Raw genomic sequence first — 5,289 nt, 5'->3', positions numbered from 1 at the left:
TTTATTTATTTTTTTAAATTTAGCTTCTACATTCCTCATTTTCAATGCCTGTAATTACATTTACCATCAAATCACATTCACATCATTCATTGCATGTCTCACATCCACCCACATTTGACACAAACATCATTCACATCATTTCTCACACTCAATTCTCAAACAAGAACAAAGAAAAGAAAACAAATTACCATTAATCCTTTGAGTTCTTGCAAGTTTGGACCCTCCACACAAACAAAAATTGATTAAACTAATAAGAACAGATAGTATACTTGATCCAGCAAAATGCCCTATCTAAAATGGAAAAATAAAACATGGTTAACAAGATACTGTCGTTTAGCTTCTCCTCTCTTTTGGTCCAAGAACACCTTCCATAAAGAGAAGCATCAGTAATTTGAATAAGTTAGTACAATAGAGCAAATATTACAAAGATCTACAATATATATATATATAATTGAAGTTAAAAATACTATCAAAAAGTGTAGACTTGATTGACCTCAAGAATCATTAAAGGTCCTGGCCTTAACTACCATCACACACAAGTTGTGTTATATTGTCTTTACCTACTAGTTGAAGCTTGCTGCTATTTTCATATATATGAAATAATTATGCATATTGGTTTTAGTTTGGTCATTTAGATGGGCAATCAGACCTTTGGACCATCAACCAGTCCATTCGCATTGCCACCAAGCCTCAATCATTACTTTATTGTTATTCCCAACTAGTTGAGGCTTACTGCAATTTTATTATGTAACACACACAGAAAGAAATAGAGAGCATTTATTTATGAGAAAATTACTTGGACACCCCCTAGACTATTGCCTGTTTTCTTACAATAGAAAACAGTGAAATTAAAATGACCAAATTACCGTTCTTCTTCTTATTGCAAACAACCTAGGAATATCCTACCGTCGACCATAAAAAAAAAAAAACCCCAACCATTGTTTTCGTCGAGACGATGGTAGAATCTTTCTCTCACTCTCTTCGCCAAACCCCAAAAGATTACGCTAAATAGCAGATCCAAAGAACCAGCAGAAAGATATCGATTAACAGTCCATAAAAATAGAAAGAGAATCAGAATTAGAAGGTTTAAACTAAGTCTTAAACCAGCCAGCCAAATAGACCTTTAACCTAGATCGAGTGGAGCTGTCTAGAGAAAGAATAAACCCTTTGAATATGGGCTTGATCAGAAGAATACTTGTAGAGAAGTGCACCTTGAGATTGCAACAGAGAAAATCCTAAAACCAGTGAGCCGATATGAATCCCATGAGAAAATTCCAAATCTGATAGATATGTGTTCAACAGGGCTTCAAAGGCAGGTCAAGTGCTTCTTTAATGGGGCGACAGCCCTCCAAATCTAAATCCTATTAGTTGTATGATGGCTGAGATCTGGGTCTTCGAATATCCAACAGAAAATAGAAAATATATGTATGCACATAAAAAAATGAAAAAAAAGGGCAATCATGGCTGTTGTTTCAAGAACCATTAGGGCAATCAATGTGCTGTTTAAACATTTTTTTAAGCCCTTAACAATAAAAAATAAAGGAAGAAGAAGATGTCCAAAGTTTGCTAATTGTTTTCTAGGCAACAGAGGTAGCGGCATCTCACAAGTACAATGTGATTGAGAAAGAAATACTGATTAGACATCAATTTATGATAGGATTTCTTCTTAGTTGGTGAACTTCTAATGTAAGCACAAGAATTTTGTCAATTTGAATGAAGTGTTTCTAGGAACATTAGGTTTTTGCTCTGATTTTTTCTGTGCTGAATATATTTGACATTTTAAACCCAATCCATGAATGAGTTTCACAATAAGCAAAACCGAAATATGAAATTGAAATAGAAATCATACCAAATCAGGAGTCAACTTATGCAATGTCCTCATTCATTATCACCTGGTGGATAGGTAACAATTAGCTGTGTAAAAGTTATAATAAATTTAACATACCAAAGTCATCATTTATTTCTAACTTACCCAATCACACCGAACTCTATGATGAGCTATCTTTTTTCGAGTGTTGTCTGAATATTTCCATTTCAGCATTCATCTTTGCTTGCTTCTCCATCATTACCCCCATAGAATCATGGAGTAATGCATTCTCTGCCTTGTGTCTATTTTCTTGTTCTGCCAATTATTGAGTCATTTATTGAGTAATTTGTTGAGTCAACTCTTCCTTCATTTGATTATAGAAGTCTTTTTACTGGCGTTTGACCTTAAGGTTGGTTTTTGTATGTGACAAGTCCTTTCGACTTACGCCTTGCCCCTAACAACGTACTCGCCCGTCATGTTCCGGGCCCAATTCCTCAATAAATATTTCATCCATTGCATCCTGATTTTCTCTTAGTTCTGGAGGCATCTCATTTCTTTTTCTTTTAAGTGTTTCCCACAAATCAATGTAAAAACTAAGTTAACAAACATACAAGTATTTACAATGTAGGTACGCAAGATGTAACACATCAATACATACCATAACTCTACCGGATTCATCATCTACAGGATCTCCATTCCTCATTGTATGGGTGTAGAGAAACATATCCACTATGGTTGGTGATAACTTCTCAGGGTGCTCGTTATTGTAGACAAACATAAATGAGTATTAGATTAAAATCAGAATTCAAGAGTTTTGAATATACATTTTTTAATATTTGTACTTGTGCATAAAAAACGTACCAATTGATCTTTAACACGGGCAAACCTCTTCCTCCCACAACGATGACTCATAGTCTTTTTGGTTTTGTTCTCTTTATTTTTCTCACTAATGGACTACCATATTAGAAAAACATCATTAAAACATGTCGGGTCAAAATTAAATTAAAATATCAAGTTGACATGATAGGAAGAAAATATTACCTTTTTCTTGTCTGGGTTCCATATAACTACAAGTTTCAACCATTGTTCTTTAGGAACTTTACCATCGCAATGAGACTTATCAATGGATCCATATTCCTCCTCTGCCTGCTTCTTCAAATCACGCTTGAAGGTACGCCACATATCCCCCATTTTTTATTTCACTGATTTAATAGTGTTTGCTAAAATTTTATAGTTTACCTACAAGAAATTGGAGAAATGTTAGACATGAAACTCCTACAATGGAAACCAGCATACACTATTTAGATTATGAATCCTTAATATGATAAAACCTTACCTTGACCTGGTTCACAACATGTTCCTTGTAATGGTTTGGAACATATCTCCAATCTTCATAATTGATCGGCAATAGTTTATCGCCCCTAACCAGAGTGCCCAAATAAGTACTGAATGGTCCAGATTCGTCACCAATCAGCTGATCCAAGTTATTTGCTCATAGGATCACCTTTTTTCCAGCAGGAATATCCACTATTTTTTTAGTTTTACTTGGCCCTCTTTTCTTCTTGGGTTCTACAGATAATGATTAGATAAAATTAGTAATTGGAAACAAGCAAATTTAATTATTTTAACTAAACCAAAGAATAAATTATAAATAGAACTATAAAATTGAAGGGTCATACTTCTTGAAGATGATGCCCCCATCATACCAGTACCCTCCAACGGTATGGCACTATTATCCTCCATTATCTAAAGCTGCATTAAAAACAACAAATGACCATCACAGATAAATACATTTGCAAAAATTAAATAATCAAGGTAAAATCAAAAAATATATAATAAAAAATAATATATTAAGAAAAAAAATATAATCATTTATGCTTACCAATCATAAATGTTGTATTAAGGCAATATCAAGTACATAATCAAATTTTGTACATCATTTATCAGTTCCAAAAGAAATATCAACTAGTATTCCCTCCAAGTCTATTCTTGTCATACTAAGATCATCAGCACCATCATCCCTTTATCCCATGCCTGTATGTTGGTGATATTCTTCTTCTACATTACCACCAATATCAAACGTATCGCATAGATCAACTTTTATAACAAGATACCAACCCTGATTTAAAGGGTCTGACACATAAAACACTTGCTCTATTTGTTTTGGGAAGACAAATGGGTCATCAAGTATATTTTTGATCGGAATGCATTAAACGATTGAAATTCACACGTCTAAATCCAAGGTCTTCTTTAACCACCCCTCTATGTTTATCTACCCAATCAACTCGAAATAGCAGTGTTCTTAGATTACCATAATATTCTAACTCAGCGACTTCCTTCAACACATTATAGTAGGGACATTTCCAACCATTACTAAGACCCCATTATTTTAAGTTCGTCGATTGATTTCACGATCTTTTGTGTGATACCTTATGCCATTATATATATAACCATCGTATTTTTTTATTTCCGAAATGAGTCCAGTAGCCAAGCATTTAATAATGTCAGGTACCGATTCTCCTCTTTGGTGTTGCATGTCTGCCTATATAATTCAATGTTTATTGTTATTAAACTAACAATGTCTTATGATTATGTATTAACTCGAGATGAAGAACAAGTACTATACTTGACATCTGAACCCCTCTGAGAATTTTTCTGCATACACCTTTTTCCTATCGAAGGCCCGACTTCTATATCCTAAACTCTTCTTAGTCTCTTCCTTGTGACTTCTAGATTATGAGATATCATGTAAAGCAAAATGAATTAGAAGCATTGGATAAAATAACAATTGACGTAAAGAATTAGGAAAAGTTAATTTTGATACTTACTCTCGTTATGCATCAAAGGGTTCGTAATGGAGAAGCACATATCGGTGTGCTTGAATTATTTCATTTAACTCTAATCGAATAATCGTAGGACACCCTAATGGTCTTCCAGTGCATGAGAATATCCAATGTTTGTCTGTTTGTAGGTCTCCACTACCAATACTCCTTACTGGATGAGTTAACCTAGTCTCCAGGCCTTCGAAGTACCTGGAACAAAATGTCAGACATTCATCTTCAACATATCCTTCTGCAATAGATCCTTCTGGTTGACTAACATTACGCATTTAGTCTTTAAGAGTCTTGTTGAACCTATTTTCACATACACCAGAACTTAGTTTCAACCACACAAAAAAATTTACAATTCAATGCAAATATAACAAGTTATGAATTAAGACTTTAGACTAACCTTGTAAAAGGATACATCCATCTGTAATGCACTGGTCCACCTAACAATACCTCTCGTGGTAAATGGATCAATAAATTAACAATAACATTAAAGAATGTAGGTAGAAAGATCCTCTCAAGATGGCATAATATTTCTACAATACGTGCTTCAAGTTTTTTAACATCTTTCGTTGTACCAATTTTAGTACATAAACCATGAAAAAATCTACACAACGAAAGCAACGTCAACTTAACATTCTTCGTTGGATGTAC

The 5,289-nt window shown here is 33.9% G+C and overlaps 1 long non-coding RNA gene across 1 annotated transcript; it reads right to left on the bottom strand.

Annotated features, from left to right (window-relative positions):
* Positions 1 to 4,430: 4,430 nt before the first annotated feature.
* LOC122660945 lies at positions 4,431 to 5,289 on the bottom strand. The gene is made up of 3 exons (XR_006332809.1): positions 5,039 to 5,289; positions 4,636 to 4,941; positions 4,431 to 4,536 (listed from the first exon to the last, which is right to left on the bottom strand). It is a non-coding gene; the product is annotated as an uncharacterized LOC122660945 (long non-coding RNA).

This window comes from Telopea speciosissima, chromosome 5 (genome assembly GCF_018873765.1).
Source record: "Telopea speciosissima isolate NSW1024214 ecotype Mountain lineage chromosome 5, Tspe_v1, whole genome shotgun sequence".
Classification (NCBI taxonomy): Eukaryota; Viridiplantae; Streptophyta; class Magnoliopsida; order Proteales; family Proteaceae; genus Telopea; species Telopea speciosissima.
The sequence above is the reverse complement of the archived record's forward strand: the minus strand, read 5'-3'. Positions and strand labels throughout refer to the sequence as shown.